Raw genomic sequence first — 20491 nt, 5'->3', positions numbered from 1 at the left:
ACTTCAGTGATCTTGTGAATCACCTTGAAGGGTGCATAATAGCGAGGAGAAAGCTTAGGATATGATCCTTCTCGTCCTGGCCTCTTTCGAAGCCTAGCCTTCTCAAATTTTAGCAATACCCAATCACCTTCTTTGACTTCCATGTCCCTTCTGTGCTTGTCAGCAGACAGCCATGTTATGCTTATCCTGAGATCTTGCAATGGCTGTCCGCACCTGACCAAAGGCAACATCCAAGTCACGAACATATTCATCAGCTACAAAAATCTCATCCTTGGTACGAAGGATGGGTGGCAATACCACTCTGCCATAGATGATCTCAAACGGAGCCTTTCCTGTGGAAGCATGGATCGTATTGTTGTAGGCAAACTCAACAAGTGGAAGATACTTCTCCCATGCACTCTTTTGATCTGCCACATAACACTTTAATAAATCCAATACAGCTGAATTTGCAGCTTCACTTTGGCCATCCGTTTGGGGATGATAAGCTGATGAAAACTCAAGTTTAGTACCCATATTATCAAACAAAGCCCTCCAAAAGAGGCTTGTAGTCCTGGGATCTCTATCCCCAACAATGGATTTAGGCATACCATGATGCTTGAAAATATGAGCAAGAAAAAGCTTGACCATATGATCAGCTTTAATGGTTTTCTTGACGGGCAAGAAATGAGCTTGCTTGCTTAACATGTCCACAATAGTCCAAATAGCATCATGCCCATGCTGGGATCTAGGCAAGTCCATAATAAAATCCATAGTAATGCTTTCCCAAGGTTGCGAGGGAATAGGCAATGGCTGAAGCAAACCTGGAGGTTTTTGCCTATCAAATTTCACCTTTTGGCAAGTAATACATGCACGCACATAAGCCTCAATGTCTTTACGCATGCTTGGCCAAAAGAAATATCTCATGCGAGTAGTAGGCATGATACCTCTATGACCAGCATATGGTGGAGCGTGACATTCGTCCATAACCTTTGGACGCAAATCCTTCACCACACATAGGCAATTATCCTTCATAAGATAACCCTCGTTGATAACATAAGAGGCATGTGAATGACCAGCCATCAAATCAGTCCATATATGGAAAAAATCAGCATCCAAATGATACCTATCTCGCATAGCAGATAGGTCGCCATGAGAGGCCACTGAGACTGCAGCTACATAAGGCCTCCTGGATAATGCATCGGCCACCACATTTTTCTTTCCTGGAGTATGCACAATTTGAAAATGAAACATGGAAAGAAAATTTGCCATTCTCATTTGCTTCTCTGAAAGCTTTGTTTGAGATAGAAAGTATCTTAAGCTTTGATGATCTGTCTTGACTACAAATTCAGCCCCAAGAAGATAATGTTTCCATATCTTTAAGGCATGAATTACAGCCAAGAGCTCTTTCTCATAGATATCCATATGAAGCTCAGCATCATGCAAACGACGGCTCTCGTATGCAACTGCATGCCCTTCTTGATTTAGGACAGCTCCAATACAATCACCACAAGCATCACATTCAACCACGAATGACTTGTGCAAGTCAGGAAGGAACAATCAATACTGGACCACATATAATAGCATGCTTGAGCTGCAAGAAAGCATCCTGTTCCTTTGAAGTCCATTTGAAAGTGATTTTCTTCTTTGTGAGATCATGTAGAGGAGTGGCAATCATGGCGAAATGCCTTCTGAAATGCCTGTATTATGAACATAATCCCAGAAAACTACGTACTTGATGTACGTTTTGCAATTCGTGATGGAGTGAGTTAGGGTTTCATGTGGGAGACTTACACAGAGAAAAAGGGAGAGAGAGAGAGAGAGAGAGACATATGTGGGGATAAGTAAACTCATCAAATGTGAGTGTGTGACTCCCCTATCACACATGTATATTTGCTCTAGTACACATAGTGCACTTAGTACATTAAAAGTACTAAGTGTACTATGTACTATAACTTATGGGCTTGTACACACTACAAGGGTGGGCATAATGCCTTTACCCCAACAACCTCCCACTTAAAGGCAAAGTGCCCTTAAATGAAGGAAAAAAAAAACAGCATGTACATGATAATATACAAGGCCATATCAAGGCTGAAACTGGCCTCATTCAATGCCCACCAAGTGTCTGCAATGAGCAAACCGCTCTGGAGGCACACTCTTTGTCAACAGATCAGCCGGGTTGTCATCAGTATGAATCTTGACAAGCTGAATTTGCTTGTTCTCTATCACCTCTCTGATGAAGTGATACTTCACATCCACATGCTTCGTCTTTGCATGAAAGACAGGGTTCTTTGCCAACTGGATGGCAAAGACAGGGTTCTTTGCCAACTGGATGGCACTCTGACTGTCACAATGCAACAATGGAATATCCCCTGTATAACCCAAATCAACCACTAACCGAGATAGCCATAATGCCTCCTTGCAAGCCTCTGTGGCTGCAATATACTCGGCCTCTGTAGTAGATAAGGCAGTGCACTTCTGCATCCTGGATATCCATGACACAACACCTCCTATGAATGTAAACACATAACCGGTAGTAGACTTCCGGTTATCTGGATGACCGGCATAATCCGAATCCGTGTAACCATGCACTAATGCATCATGTTTGCCAAAGCATATGCACATATCCTGTGTGCCCTTCAGGTATCTCATGACACCTTTCACTGCTTCCTTATGCTTCTTGCCAGGTTTGGTCATGTATCTAGAAACCACTCCCACTGCAAATGCAATGTCGGGCCTGGTAGCAACCATGGCATACATGAGACTGCCACAAGCTGAAGCATATGGAATCTTGGCCATATCAGCCCTGTCACTATCCGACTGTGGGCTGTCCATAGCACTGAGTTTCACATATGGAGGCAAAGGAGTACTAGTCTTCTTCCCCCCATCCATATTGAACCTCTGCAAAACTTCGCCAATGTATTCCTTCTGAGACAAATACAACACATGCTGATTTCTGTCCCGAAGTATCCGCATACCCAAAATGTGATTTGCATCACCCAAATCCTTCATATCAAAGGTCTGATATGCAGCCTCTTCTTCAAGGCATCCATCTCTTTACGAGATTTCTCGGCAATCAACATATCATCAACATACAAGATGAGGATAGACTGCCATCCAAAGCTTTCTTGGTGTATAAGCAGTGATCTATGTCACTCCTCCTGAAATCCTGGGATTTCATGAATGTATCAAATTTATGATACCATTCCCTTGGTGCTTGTTTGAGCCCATAAAGGCTCTTTTTCAGCTTGCATACAAGCTTCTCCTTTCCATTCACTGCATAACCCTCTGGCTGTTGCATATATATCTCCTCATGGAGATCACCGTGAAGAAAAGCAGTCTTCACATCCATCTGAATCAAATCCAGATCATCATGAGCAACCAAAGCTAATACAGCTCTAAGTGTGGTCATTTTGACCACTGGAGAGAAGATCTCATCAAAGTCCACACCATATTCCTGCTTGAAGCCCTTAGCCACTAACCTGGCTTTGCATCTGGTGCAACTTTGAGCCTATAAACCCACTTGCATGGCAAAACCTTCTTGCCTGTAGGCAAATGCACCAACTTCCATGTTTGATTTTTGTGCAGAGAATCCATCTCTGACTTCATAGCACGCTCCCAAAGAGCCTTGTCTTCCCTCTGTAAAGCCTCTTTATAACATGAGGGCTCCCCACAGTCAGTGAGCATCAAGTAGTCAACCCATGGAACAAACCTGTCAGGGGCTTTGGAGGGTCTTGTGGACCTCCGTACCCAATGACCATCATTTGCAGGTTGCTGTCCAGCCTGCATATCACCTATTGGTGGCTCCTGTTCCATGCCATAAGGTTGAAATATCATGCCCGGTATCTCCTCTATCTGTGGGATATCCATAGGGATATCTTCTGCCAACTCTGGCTGTCCATTTGGACCATTTTCAGCACCATTTAAGGGCTGGTTTTGATGCTGTAATGGCTGATTTACAGCCCTTGGTTGTTGTCCATGATGTCCATCATCATCAAAGATGACTTTGCCAGGCTCCTGTTGCCTTGCAGGCTCCTTATACATGCATGTTTCATCAAAAATGACATCATTGCTGCGTATAATCTTTCTATTCACTGGATCCCAAAGTCTATACCCCATTTCACCTCTGTCACCATATCCTAGGAATATGCATTTGTGAGACTTAGGATCAAGTTTGGTGCGCATTTCCCTGCGTATGTGCACGTACGCAACGCAACCAAACACTCTCAAGTGCTTGTAGGATGTGTGTGAATGGACTTATGGTCCACTAGCTCACCTATTTAAAGGTGGAGCTAGAAGGCATTTATGGAGCAAGAAGCTTAGTTGTATTTTGAGCAACTTAATAAGCAAGATTTTTTTCTTGTATTTTGTGAGTCTCTCTCATCCCACATATTTGATCTAGCATGAGCACCATGAAATTCTAACATGGTATCTAGAGCTAGGCAACTTGCAAGGTGTAGAATAGGTTAAAAAAGTGGTTTTTAGAGTGTATCTCATCTACCCCCAGCCGGTGAAGGCCCTCGAGCAGCTTCTTGTGGAGGCAAGAACTCGATGTGCTTTCATCTAAGAAAATGTAGAGGAGGTCTGGCACTCAGTTTCGTACAAGCAATTGGCGGATTACTCCTCTCTCAGCAGGCGTGGCATTGCACACTGAGCAAATCGACGCTCGATTTTTTGCGTAGCTGTTTTCGTACGACCATACGCCATGTGTAGGCGATTACAGGCCTAGAGAGCTTAGGGATTTTGAAGCCCATGGTCTCAAGGTCCTACAGCTCAAATCTTAGCCCTAATGGCGGGCTGAATCAACCGTGGGAGTGAAAAAATCAGGCGCCTATTGTTTCTTTTCTCCATGAAAGCTTGCTCAAGCTTGTTAATAGTGTTCATAAACACTAATAGTGTTGATTAACACTAATGAGGCTACTAATCTAGCAAAGGGGAGCCATTCCAAAGTGTTTCTAAACACTAAGAGTGTTCTTAAACACTAATGGTGAATCTAATCACCAATGCAAGTGTCATTAGATGCTAGAAATGTGCTCTTAAGCACTAATAGTGTTGCTAAACACTAATGGTGATCTTAATCACCAAACAAAGTGTTCTTTGACACTAATAAAGCTAATCTCCATCAGAATTAGTGGTTGGGCAAAACCTAAATTCTAAACCATAAGCTTCACCATCTTAATCTCCTTTTTATGCCACATCCTTGGCTTGATTAAGGGTTGTTGCACTCTCATAAGCCTTTTTTTTTCTACTTAAGCCAAAACATCACAAATTTCTGGTTTTTTCTTCTTCACATAAATCAGCCACCATTACTCTCTAGTAATCTCCTTCAATACCCAATGTCAAAGGACAACACCCAAATTAAGAAGTTCTCAGGAGAGGACTTCCACACTTGGCACGTCCTTGTCAAGTACAAGATGATGTCCAAAGGTTTTTGGCCATTCATCTCCGGCACTAAGGTTATTGATCGAACAAAGGCTGAAGATATTGAAGATAATGAGAGGGCACAAGCCATCATCATGCTTCATCTTGAGATGAGGCTCTCATTCACCATGTGGACCAGCTTTCGACTGCAAAGGAGAAATGGGATGAGCTTGACAAGCTCTATGGAGCTCGTGGTAAGAATTCCAAGATCTCACTTAAAATTAAATTTTTCAGCTTGGAACTCAAAGAGGGAGATGGCATTGGAGCCTTCATCTCTCACTTGAAGGCTCTTATGGCTCAACTTGCATCAGTGAATGCGAGAATGGATGAAGATGATGCAGTGGTTGTTTTGCTAAAAGCAGTCAAGAAGGTGTACCCCACCTTAGTCACCACCCTGAAAAGAACATACCTAATCCCACCCTTGAAGGAGTCATTCAATCTTGTCTTGATGAAGAAAAGAGGCCAAAGGGAGGAGCTGAATCTTCAAATGCAACAACTTCATCGAATATCGAACAAGCTTTGTCACATCAAGTGATCAAAGTAAGATGTGTCCATTGCAAAAAGGTGGGTCATTTGGCAAATAATTGTTGGATTAAATATCCCAACAAAATGAAATGTAACAAGTGTAAACAAACGGGACATATCACTTCCAAATGTCCTAACAAAGAGTCAAAGGCTAACTTTGTATCAGCCTCTAACTCCACTGAGAAATTGTTTTAAATCTCAATGTAACCACACCTATATTCCTAACCTTGTACGCCTAATGTTATAAAGGCATCCTATGTCCAATACCACCTATTCCAATTTTTTTCATAGTTGGTATTGAGGGGGGTATTAAGAGACTAAGGTTATGTAAAAGGGGAGGAGAAGGGTGTGTGTGTGAATGGACTTATGGTCCACTAGCTCACCTATTTAAAGGTGGAGCTAGAAGGCATTTTATGGAGCAAGAAGCTTAGTTGTATTTTGAGCAACTTAATAAGCAAGATCTTTTTCTTGTATTTTGTGAGTCTCTCTCATCCACATATTTGATCTAGCATGAGCACCACAAAATTCTAACACGTGGACCTCATGTGCGTGATGGAGGATATATGCATCCTGACATGGGCGAGGAGGTTTGTTTAACTTTGGTTATTTTTATATGTTTGATGGTGTCGTCAGGCCAACACCCTTGTTATGATTGTTATGGTAGTACGCAGGTTATTGACCTAACTGTAGGCTTGTTTTACCATGTCAATGTTCCTATCCCTTGTTATGACAGAGTTGAGGGAGAGACGATATCTCATTATATGTTCCCCTTGCTGAAGCAAGAGAGTTTGACATGTAGAGATATAGACCATATGATGGCGAGTACCTGTTTTGATGCTCACGTGCTTTTTTTAGGTATATGAAACAACGTTCTTGGCTAAGCATTTTTGAGAGAATTGAAGGTATGTGGGTTTTTTTATTCTTGGGGTTATTGTGAGATGGTTACTTGCTACATTCACGAGATGGAGTTAGATTTGGTACTCGACATTTTTGTAGGTTGTGGAGGCCTTGGTTCAGCTAGTGTGGAGTTGTTTCGGCCTGCTTTATACTTAGAGTTGGACTCCTATGCATACACTGAGTTCTTGCTGAAGGTGGTGTGTGGTCCATCTTTGGAGTAGCACTCTAGAAAGATTGGACTTATCTTTATGAATTTATTCTCTACGGATTATATAGGTGATGAGTTTTAATTGTGGTACGTTTTTTATTGCCCACATTTGCAGCAAAACTCTATAGCACTTTTATTTAGACATCTTGGCTTTAGTCTATTGCTATGAATTTAAGAACATGACTTATTGACACATTAATATGTCATTTAATTCTCCACCTACAAGTTGTACATGAGGTTCTTTGTGGTAGTATGTGTGATTATACTTGCAATGCTTTAATATATGCCTCTTATTCTTCATATGATTTTATGGGTTATGTGGTAAAAAAAAAGTACTCGTTGATGTATATGCTTTTAGATGAGATGTATAAGCTTTTAGATGTACTTGATTTTGGACCTAGTTAGCATAAAAGGTGTATGTGGATAATAAAAAGTAGTTAATATTATAAAGTAGCTTTGCAAGTTTAGAAATACTTCCACAAAAACAACAAAGAAAGATGAGATGTATAAGCTTTTAGATGTAGTTAATATTGTAAAGTAGAATTGAGACTACATTTACTATGTATTGTGTAGGTGATGATGGATGATTTTATGCTGAGTAAACGTGCCCAAATCTCAAAGTACATAATGTATTCCATGTCAGTTTACTTAAAAAGTATGTACCCACCAGTGCAAGTCATGTGCTGGATGATGAATAGTTGACTTCTTCGACTCAAGGCCATATGGTACTCCAACCTGAAGAAATCCTTGATGTTCGGGAGAAGGTTCTCAAGAGGAACAGAGTCCTCAGATAATTTTTTGTCAACAAGTGGAAGTTCTACCCTTTACAAGACACCACTTGGGAGAAAGAAGAAGAGTTGGTAAAGGACTACCCCCACTTTGCAAGTTGACACGTTTTTCAAGTGGGAGAGGATGTAAGGTTCCTCCTCAGCCCTAAAAGATGTATAAGCTCTCATCTCAGTCCCCTATAATCATCCCCTAATTTCAGAATATAAGAAAACATTGTTTTTCCTTGTTTCTGGCCTAGAGAGAGATAATTCAATTCTGAGATATTTCTGGATACAAAGTCTCCTAATATCTAAGATGAATTCCCCTGAAATAGAAGTTCAAAAATAATTTTCTAATGTGCATTAGAAATTAACTGAATATGTGTATTAGAGACCTTAGCCTAAGGGTTAGCCTAAGGGTCCACATTTTCAGAAGTTTTTGAGTAAGGTCCAAATAAGGTTCAAACGGGCCAATAGGATTAATCCAAGTGTTGGGATGAGAAAAATACCAAGAATAAAAGAAAATACCCCAAAAATGAGTAAATGCTCACATAAGATGAAGAGTGGACCAAGTACTGGGTTTATTAGTAAAAAATTGGGATATTTTAATAAAATCATGAATTTTGACACCTCAGTAAGTAGGGAAAGGGCTCATGAAGTAGGCACCTTTTTTTCATCATTTCCTTGCATTTTTAATTCAAAAAAATTGAGATATTTCATCTCTCCTCTCCTCTTACAAACTGGATCATAAAATGAGCTGAACTAGTCCACAAAACTTGTCTAAAATGGATCAAACTGAAGCTAGAAGCCTCTAGATCCCAGTTGGACTTAGTTGGTGGCCTCCCTCACCTATAAATAGACCCTCATTCCTTTGTATTTTCATTTTTGAGTAATTACATGCCAGTATTATCTTCATTTTAGTGTAATTCTATTATCCCTCTATTTTGCCTCTACTTTTGGAAGCTTTGAAGCTTCACAATTCTCCATCCTCTCTTAGAGATTACCCTCCCCAACTTGGTGGCCAAAGCTTGCTTTGTGGGCTTCACTTCTTTCTTTAAAGAAACAAGTCAAAATCAAAGGTAAGCTTTAATCCAATGGTTTTTCTATCTTTCTCAATGGTTATCTCCTTCCCAACCCCTCTAATGCTTGGGAAGCTTTCAATTAAATGGTTTTTTCTTGAAATCAAGCTTTCTAATGATTCATAATGTTTAAATGGTTTAATACTAATCTTTATGCTTAATTATAGTATTTTTATTAGTAAATCTCTCTTTTTGGAAAGATTAATCATCTTTATGGTTAGATCCTTTTGTTAGAAGGATGGTTCTTAATGATAAACTCATTATCTTAAACAAAACTCTAGGCTTGACAAGCTAGAGAAAAAGATTATGTATTTTTATTATTTTAATCTATTTAAAAATGATGATTAATTTCTTTAAGCTTGTTTATGATTTTAAAAAATCATATTAATTCATTTTAAGTTGAAAGAGGATTATGCTAATATTTTTGGAAATGAGGAATGGATATTTAAGAATAATAAAGAGATTTAATCGTAATTATGATCATAATTATGTTATGTATGCATAAATAAATTTTACTTCGGAGTCTCACATAGAGCTCCTGTACTGGACTTCATCTTTTATATTCACACCACCATTGCATATTGTGTGTTTTACTCTGATCTTTCATATATTTGGTCCTTTGGTCCTCACATATAGCCCTTGTAACTTGTAATGCCAAAAGTGTGTCAGTATAGGAGGTTGTTGATGATGAGCTTTGTGCTTTTCCAATCTCCATCTTCATGTCATTGCATGCATCAATACATATAGCCTTTGCAATTTGTAATGCCAAAAGTGTGTCGGTGTAGGAGGTTGTTGATGATTAAAAGAGGAGTTCTTATCATGTTTTAATTATGAGTATTTATTTAGGGTTAGAAAATTGAACATTCTCAAAAATTGCAGTGAAGCTATGGTAAAATTTTCTAGAAAAAAGATAAATATTATTTTTATGCATAAATTTAATAAAGCAAAAAGAGGAATTTCCATCATATTCTAGGCATAGATATTTTTATGCTAAAAGAATGATTTTTGTTTTATTTATGAAAAATAATTTTATAATATTTATGCATAATAGTTTAAATAATGAAAAGAGAAATTTTTGTTATATTTATTTTTATGTGCATAAAAATTTAGATACAAAAAGAGGAATTCCTCACGATATTCTAGATACAAATATTTTAAATATTAAAAGAGGAATTTTTGGCATATTTCAAATATGGGTATTTTTCTTTATTTAAAAGATGAATTTTCATCGTTATTTAATTAGAAAATGCATAAATTAATTTCGGTGTTAAAAGAGAAGATTTCACCATAATTTCATGTAGAAAATTATGATATGTTAATGTTGAGGATCAAAATGGAGAAAAGAATATTTTAAGATATTTCTATGTGAATAAATCAATAAAATGATGTATGCATATTCACAAATGGATTATTGGAAAAAGAATTATCTTTATAAAATTCCATTATTCTTGAATAGAACTATTTATGATTATGTTGTGACCAAGAAAGAATAAATTTCATAATTTTGGATTTTTTCTTACGATTGAAAATCATCGTTAATTTATCAGATAAATAGAAGAAAAATCCTTACAAATCAAAGCTAGGATTAAATCCGAGTAATTTATGGTTAGACCACGACCACGTGAGAATCGTAGGCCAGTAAGATGCTTGCCCATCTCTCGAATCAGAAATTAAGTAAAACCTTGTGACCATTCCCATTTCTTCAATACTAAGAATGGATTCTGGCTAATTTAGAGAAGTTTTCCCTAAGACCAAAACCGTCAAGAAATAAGTTAGAAATTCATTGAAATTAATGGATGGATTGCCCTGATCGAGATTCGTGATTCTCATTAGAAAATCTATATTTTGAGAAAAAGGGTCTTGTGGAATCAAACTCAAACTCAACGGGCAATTCTTATTGCATAGAAACTCTGTTTTTCTGAAAAGGAATGTCTTACGCCAGAATGCTAGAGGAAGCATTTGGCCTATGGTTTAAACTAAGGAGAATTATGTTATAACAGCTAGTGGGGAGTCATCGAAGGACGTCTCCCGTGCGCGGGCGGTAAAGCCTGCCAAGGTCTTGAGTGACCAGCCTCGGTATGGTTAAAATGGTGTGCTTCTGGTGGGCGAGGGCCAACGAAGTGGTCCCTGAGTAAAGTGCTAGGACACCTAAGGAGGGTTTTGACCAGGCGATGCACGGGCTCGTGGTTGCTAGGACACCCATGCATATGTTAAGCAAGATATGGATGGACTAATCAGGAATTATCTATGTGAATTAGAACTTGAATATGGATCTCGTTGGTTGACTAGCTGGTCTTCAACGGAGAGTCCAAATGATATTTTGATTATAAAACAATGGACTGGATATTTTGGAGGATTATGATTCAAAATACTATGGTTTCATTTCAAGTCTTCTTTAAAGATAGCTGAATCTGTAAAAGGCAATTTTTATATTAGGTGTGTAAGTAGTGTGTCTAAATTGTATTTTGCATGAGCACCGGCTAGGGGGCCTGGAAACTCTTTTCCTTGGTACCTAGGATAAAACTCAACCAAATTTTTATATAAAGGGATCCCACCAATACAGTGGTTGGACGGTTGGCTAACCCATGGGCCGCCATGGGTCGGGTGGATCGGTGGATTCCTACGATATAGTTAGATACGTTCAAGTTACGTTAGTTAGAATAAGTCCCAAAAAGATTCTTGTTTTGTGGGGAAAGAATCAGTGCTGTGTCTCGCTTAAGGAAAAAAAAGCGGTGATTTCTATGAACCAAGTGTAAGTCCCTTCCTTGATCTGGCCATGTGACCTACGGGTTCGGTCGGAATAGAAAAGCTAGTTAAGGCCTTGACTCGTTCGATAAATTTTCCATTAGATGATTTTCCCAGCGGAATCGCCCGTGCCTTCCGGGCGAGGGAAGTTTTTTCGATCTCGATTTCCGAGGAACCACCGGATTAATCTCTTGTCCGGACATTCGTGGTGGGCAAGGCCCCGAGTGGGAAGCCCTACCCTGCATGAGAGACCGCTACTTTCACTGCCAGCGCCCCAGAGGAGGTCATGCGGAGGGGTCTCACAGATCTTTTTAGAATTTCCAATAGCTTCTTATCCTCTATACGCTGAGATTTTCCTCTAAAACCAACAATCCTCACATCCCTTACTCTAGAACATTACTGATCTTGTTATCTCCCCCCTGCTGACTTCCTACTTGACTCAATCCTAACTTAGTTCTCTAAAACCAACAATCCTCACACCCCTTACTCTAGAACCTTATTGATCTTGTTATCTCCCCTCTACTCACTTCCTACCTGACTCAGTTTTTGACTTAATTTTACCTGACTTCTTGCTGACTCCTACCTGACTCAATCCTGACTCAGTTCTGACTTAATTTTACCTGACTTCTTGCTGACTCCTACCTGACTCAATCCTGACTCAGCTCTGACTTAATTTTACCTGACTCCTACTTGACTCCTACCTGACTCGATCCTGACTCAGTTCTGACTTAATTTTACCTGATTTCTTGCTGACTCCTACCTGACTTAATTTTACCTGACTTCTTGCTGACTCCTACCTGACTCAATCCTATCTAACTTCCTATTGACTCGGTCCTACCTAACTTCTTGTTGACTCCTACGTAACTCAGTCATGACTTCTTACTGACTCCTACCTGACTCAGTCCTACCTAACTTCTTGATGACTCCTACCTGACTCAATCCTACCTAACTTCTTGCTGACTCCTACCTAACTACTCAAACTTGACTCGGTCCTGCCTCAATCCTCACACTCTTTACTCTAGAACCTTATTGATCTTGTTATCTCCTCTCTGTTGACTCCTACTTGACTCAGTCTCGCGACTCAGCTAACTTAGCCAACTCTGGCCTTCTCTCTTCTGTGTCTTCTAACACTTACAAACCCTAAAAAACCTTTGACCCCACAATGATTTAGCCTTACAACCCTTAATCAGATATCATCTGACCCCCATAATGATTTAGCCTTACAATCCTTAATCTCACATCAGCGTTGACCCCCCAGTTAACTATGTTAGGTATCCTTCAGCCCACAAAACTATTTGGCTGACTCTGAAAGACCTTCGGCTGTCAGACTTGACCCAAACTAGCTTCCTCTCAATAGGTGATTGGCTACTACCATGCTGTGCTAATGTGATTTTCTTATTTGATACCTTCTTGCCACTTTCCAAACAATCACGACCCTTTTGAGGTAACTACGTCCACTTGTTCACATTAGTCCAGCCTTTCACACCATGCCATTCTTGTCTTCCACGTTGGCCATCGGATCTTCAACCTTTATCTAAGGCTTAAAAATTTTTACTAATCTTAAGTCCCTTACAGCTAGGACCATACCATATCACCCAAAGCTCTATCTACTTCTGCTGCCCCAAGACCTTGTATTGAATATAAAGCCACATCAGGAAGTTCCTCCACCCCCAAAACCTGTTATCATGGCTTGAGCTCAAACACATATACCACTCATCATATATATACACATATACAAGTATAGGTGTGGCCCACCTATCCATGCATATATACATGGATATATCTATGTTTGCATTTATACTTGTGTATGTGTATATGTATGTCTATATAATATATGTCTATGTATATATACATGAATAGGTGGGCCACACCTATAAATACATGTATGCTTTTATACAATATGCATGCACACAAGTGTATATATATACAAACACGCATATACACACATATACATACATATATAAACTCTTTTTTACAGGAGTGAAAATCACTATACATCATACGAAATGGCTCTTTTGACGAAGTTTAAAAGAATTAAAAAAGGAGGATCCAAATTAGTACATATTCACTTTGCCTCTCAAATATGTGTGTCTGTGTGTGTGTGTGTGTATATACATATATACATACTTACATATAATTAATAAATTCAATTACCAATAGTGTTTGAAAAATGATTTCTTGATGTAGTGTGTAGATCAAATTTGCTTGGTGGTTGTGATGTTTGATCAATTGTATAATTTTATGTATGTGCCAAAGAAACTGTACATTATATATATACACACATATATAAACATAAACACACACACACACACACACACACATTCACACACACACGCACATATATATGTATATATATTGTGTGTGTGTGTGTGTGTGTGTGTGTGTTCGTGTGTGTGTGTATAATGTACAATTTCTTTGGCATATTCATAAAATTATACAATTGATTAAATATCACAACCACCAAGAAAATTTCTACAAACTACATCAAGAAATCATTTTTCAAACACTATTGGTAATTGAATTTATTAATTATATAGTAATAATATCTTGTTATATCTCTCTTCCTACATCTTTCTTGCCTATAAACGTACAGAGCAAATCTCTTCCTTTACATATAAGGCCAACAATAATCATCTATGTAATGCATAAGCAATGGATTTCACTAATATTTTACTTGAGACTTTTTTCTCCAAGAAAAAAGAAAATTTTAATATATAGTTAGCAGGTTTTATTAATATTTTATTTGAATCCTCTTCCCTAGGAAACGCAAGAAAAAGATAAAACCCCTCTATTGCTAGCTCATTAATTTTTGCCTAATTACAATGTTGAATTCTCTACACTTGCAATATGCCACATTCCATAACTATTTTAAATTGAAGAAACAAACTATATTAAATTTAGTAGAGAAGGGGAGTAATAAAACTAACCTGGAAAAGAAAGCTAAGTGCAAATTGCTCGAGAAGAAATAAAAAAACTCACAACATGCAAAAAATTAATCTATCTAATGCGAACACGGCTAGTAGTGGAGTGGTTAAAGTGGACGAAGTCCCAGCCAGTGGTGCGGGCTCGATCCGTGTTCTCTACGGTGTTGTGCATATCCTTGTAACCGGAGTTGGGTGTGTGAGTAGTGTATATAAACCAGTGTTTCTTGCCAAAATTTTAAAAAGAAATTGTGTAATAGGAATGCACTTTTTTCTTTTTTAGCAGCCCTAAACTTTCCCAGAGTCATGAAGAAGCAGTCAAGAAACCCTTCCCACCCTCCCTAATTTCTTTTTCTTTTTCTTTCATTTGTTTAAAACCCTTTATTTTTTTAAAAATGAGGAAATAGATAAATGCATACCACCCCCTCGGCTATAAGCACATGAGGAAATAGATAAATGCATACCACCCCCTATAGTTGCTGGCTATAAGCACATGAGGAATAGAGTGTACACATTATGTCAAAAGTTATATTCTCTCTCTTGTTAAGTAAAATCTAAACCCTATTTTCACTTGACCTTATCTGTCTAAGCACATAGGAAGAGAGTGCTCACAATGGGTATATTGCAAGTGTGGCAATTATCCAAACTTAAAATATTCACAACTAATCCAAGTGTGCAATCATAATGCATGATTCACAGATAAGGCTAGAGCGAGCTCAGTAAGGTTGTCTAGTTAAGTCAACTTGAAGTGAACACAAATAATCTATAAAGATTAGAGTGAACACATGTATAAACACATAATATGAATCAAGACACATTCAATAAAACCTGTTGCCTTTTCAAGAGTCAAATTAAAAAAAAAAGAGAAAAGAATTTTACAAGACCATCTTTACAAACATGTGTATGTATATATATATATGTGGATATATATGTTTACAGTCATGTATATGTCTACATATACACATACATACATAGGAGCACACATACAACTTGTCCTTTTTTCTTTTTAAGCAACCCCAAACTTTCCCAGTGTCATGAAGAAAGTGTTGATTTAAATAGTATCTTTCTAATTCAACTCTTTATTTTGTCAACCCCCTCAAGCCTCAATCGTAAAACAAAGCACCCTCAGTAGAAGCCAGGAAACCCTTCCCACCCTCTTTATTACCTTTTTTTTCCTATTTTTAAAACTCCTTTTTTCCTTTAAAAATGAGGAAGTAGACAAGGTGATGAATTCATAAAGGCCTACATGTAGGTTTACCTAGCCTTGGATACAATGAAAGATAAATTTGGGCAAAGAAATCATCAGGTGGAGAGAGAGAGAGAGAGAGAGAGAGAGAGAGAGAGAGAAGCATGGAGAGAGAGGGAGATGAGAGAGATTGTGTGTGTGTGTGTGTGAGAGAGAGAGAGAGAGAGAGAGAGAGAGAGAGAGAGAGAGAGAGAGAAGCATGGAGAGAGAGGGAGATGAGAGAGATTATGTGTGTGTGTGTGTGTGTGTGTGTGTGTGTGTGTGAGTGTGTGTGTGTGTGTATGTGTGTGTGTGTGTGTGTGTGTGTGTGAGAGAGAGAGAGAGAGAGAGAGAGAGAGAGAGGGCACTGACAGAGAGAGAGAATCAAATAAATAGGTTTTTTCCTTGAATATAGGAAGGATAAATACTCTCTTTTTTGGGACAAAGTTTTAGATAGTAGCTTGCATTGGTAGGCCAATAAATCCATACCACCCTCTACAGCCGCTTGCCAATAAGCATGTGAGGAATAGAGTGCACATAGTAAGTCAAAAGCTATATTCTCTCTCTTGTTATTAGGTGAAATCCAAACCCAAAGTTAGCACATTCAATCTATGTACTTGACCTTATCCACCTAAGAACATAGAAAGAGAGTTCTCACAAGGCAAGTGTGGTGAATATCCAAACTTCAAATAAGCACAACTAATCCAACCATGTAATCATAACAAATAATTCACCCATAATGCTAGAGCGAGTGCAATAAGGTCATCTAGTTAAGTCAATTTGAAGTGACCCCACAACAAATCTCCAAAGATCAAAGTGACACAACATGTATAAACACATAAATGAATCAAGCCATATTCAATAAATCTTGCTGCCTTTTCAAGAGGCAAATTAAAAAGAAGAGAAAAGAAGTTTGTAACACCATGTTTGCAAACATGTGTATGTATGTGGATGCATATATATATTTATATTCATGCCTTTATACATGCAAAACAGTTATGTATATATCTACATATATACATACATACATACATACATACACACAAACACACACACACACACATGTGTGTGTGTGTGTGTGTGTGAATTCAAATATGAAACCTACAAACTAACAAGACCTTAAAATTAATGAAGTAGTACATAATAAGTTTTCTCACCTTTTTTAAGAGACTAATAAACTTTGTATATCGATGGAAAAAAACTCCTACAATTCCAAATTAAGGAATTTTCAAATTTCTCTCAGATATGTACATATACATACATATACACACACAAACACACACAAACACAAGGTACTAATCATATTCAAACACATAAACACGCATATACAAGTTACTTGTACACCTAGGAAATTATTATTTTTACCTTTTTTAAGGACTTCACGTAATCAAGTTCATTGAATATATTCAGTTAATAGAGCAACACCTTTTTACCTCTTTGTTTATATGTATACCTTACATTGAGGAATTTTGCAAGTAATTGAATGTATTGAATATACATTAACAATAGCAACACTTTTTTTTTCCTTTCACATGCACACACAACAAACACATTTTCTACATATGTATATATGCTTGTGTCTTTGTGAATAAATACGTATGCTCCTTGCCCAATATTTTCAATTCTAGGTTAAATTGACCCTCGTTCTCCAAGAACAACCTCTGGTGCATCAAGAGTCTCTCAACCCCCTCTCCATGTGAAGAGCATCATCCTTATGAGTTCTTGTGTAAATGGCCTCCCTTGCTCTCCTTTTTCCTGGATCCCCCCAACACTTCTAACCAAACTGAATGGATTCTATATCAACCCCAATGTACAATGTGTACATGAGTAGCAAAGCATGAAGCATAATTTTTAGTAGTCTAATTAACTACCCTTTAATGCAAGATTATAAATGCATGGCCATTAATTAGTCTAAGCAGGGTCTAATTACCCTCCAATTCAGGGTCATGTTGGCTAAAAAAGGGCATGTTATTGTACTTAATTCATTAGATTTCATGCATATGAGGGCTCAAAAAAATCTGGAGCAAGCACCTTTCAATGTACTTCTCCTTTTCTTTGATAGTCAAGGCTTTTTACCATGTACTTATTAGGAAATAAACAATGTACATGACTTGCTGCAACAAGCAGCCGCCTTTGACTAGCCATGCAAAGTTCATTAAAATTGACATATTCAAGGACTAATGTTTTGGCTCATGTGGATGATTTTCATTGTGTAGCCTTACTCTTCAAATCAGTGGGCCATGATTGGTTTTACATGTATGTGTGTGTGTGTGTGACTTTCAACTTTTTGTCCAGTATTTACTATTCCAATTCATTTTAAAAAGTTCAAAGAAAATGTAGAAAGTTATATTTGATTTGGCCTTATGTTTGAAAAAAGGTTAGAGTTATTGAATTTGGCTCATGTGGATGATTTTCATTGTGCAGCCTTACTCTTCAAATCATTGGACCATTATTGGTTTTGCACATATGTATGTGTGTGTGTGTGTGTGTGTGTGTATGCGTTCATGTGTGTGTATCTATATGTATATGTATATGTGTGTGTATCTAAATGTATATGTATATGTGTGTGTGTTCGGGGTAGAAAGGCTAGTGGGATTGCCCTTGGGATGACATGGTCCCACTTGGGTTCAAGTCAGTCAATCGATTGATCTCTCTAGATCAATAAAATCGACGTTAAGCATCTCTCTCTCTCTCTCTCTCTCTCTCTCTCTCTCTCTCTCTCTCTCTATATATATATATATATATATATATATATATATATATATAAGTATGCAAATTAGAACATATATGTGTAGTGTGTTCTAAAATTGCATCGATCTCTTGATATTTATGTAGTCCTATGCATGAAAATTTGAACAAAGCCCTTTAGCAATTGCCCATACTGCATGAACAAAGCACTTTAGCAATTGCCCATACTGCTAGGAAAGTTTTAGACTGAAGGTTGCAAAAGAACAGAAATTTAAAACAGTGTGATTTTTTCTCTAATTACCTATGATTATGCGCGATGTAGTAATGCCTTCAATGACCTACTGAAGAGAAACCAAACTTTGTATCAACTATGCTCAGCTTCCCTAGCTCAGATTAATGTTGAAATTATTGTGTAATTAATCATTAATTATATAGTAAATTAAAGGCTAATTATCTATGCTAAATGTACATAGAGAATGCTTTTCAATTCTCTAGTCCTATAAAAATTTCACATTAATTTTTTGTTGGTGTGCATTAAATAGAGCCTAACTTGAAAAAGATTGTAGATGACCCGTTATATATAATGTTTTGTTACATATGTGAGAATAAGAAAAGAGTAATCACAAAGAATAATTTAATAAATATCATTATTTATAACAATAACATATGATCAACTATATATAAGTTTTTATATTATTAGTAATTTTTTCCATCAATATATTTTCATAGTAACTTAATGTTTTTCACATCATTAATAATCCCATATTATAGTGCATTATATTAACATGATCATTGTATAATGATTACTATGCAATACTTAATATATACATGCTATAATATTGTGAATAAAATTATGATATTTAGAGGCTATTAAAAAATTACAAGATGCCAATGTCAAAATAATAATGAATATGCAACTCATATACTTAATATATGCATGCTGTAATATTGTGAATACAATTATGATATTTGCAGTCTATTAAACACAAATTACAATATGCCAATGTCAAAATAATAATGAATACCTATTGTTTACAACACAACATGACACTTACTAGACTAATTAATTATCTTATGTAATGATCTAATAATTTCTTATAATGTTTTCCAGTAAAAGTGTAATTCCATTAAGTTAAGAGAGAGTACCATTTTTTATTTCTTTAGTGAGAGAGTATCTATATATATATATATATATATATATATATATATATATATATATATATATATATATATATATATATATATATATATCATAGGCCTTCAAACTCTAGTTTTGCTCCTTAAAAATAGCCACCAAAAATAGAAAATTAAACAACGCATCCACAAATATTTTCTTGGATTTTAACCACTAGGAATTATGGAATGAAGGGATGTAATGCATGAAAAATATGAGTAATCACCATGTAAACATGATGCCTAAGTGTGTTTAGTCTCTCACCAAGAGAATGGAAATAGCCTTCCACAAGCCAAGAGAGAAGCCATGAGCTCCAAGAAACATAAGTTTCCATTTCTAAAAATGATCATCAAAAGTTACAACCATGGTCCAAGTCCCCTCTTTTATACATGGACTTGTCCCATTATTAACCCTATTGAATAAAGTTCCTACTTTATTACAAACCATCCCTTCCCAAAGATTTTGTCCTCAAAATCAATAACATGTACAATCTCAAAGTATGAGACTCTAATGTAATCAATGGGAAGTGGTTAAGAGTTCTCAAGTACATCCAAAGCACATATACAATGAAAATCCGGATGTATACAAGTCCACAAAGCTTCAAGCCCAAAGTGTATGAGTGGGACTGTTATGACAGCCCTTCTAGTCGATGAAGACCCTTGAAAATCCTTCATTTAGACTCCATATATTGGGCTGAAAATGATATGTACACTCAGCCATATGTAGCCCACATCATAATCTTTCATTAGGATACGCCATGAAGCTTGTTGGAGTAGAAAAATAGGTCCAATAGTAGACCTTCCCAAAGCTGTCCAGAAATTACAGCATGTATACTTCTTTGTGTTGAGTTTGAGAGAGTTGATGG

This window comes from Cibotium barometz, chromosome 53 (genome assembly GCF_041138505.1).
Source record: "Cibotium barometz isolate CiBa-2024 chromosome 53, ASM4113850v1, whole genome shotgun sequence".
In the NCBI taxonomy this organism is placed as follows: Eukaryota; Viridiplantae; Streptophyta; class Polypodiopsida; order Cyatheales; family Cibotiaceae; genus Cibotium; species Cibotium barometz.
Note: the sequence above shows the minus strand (reverse complement) of the source record.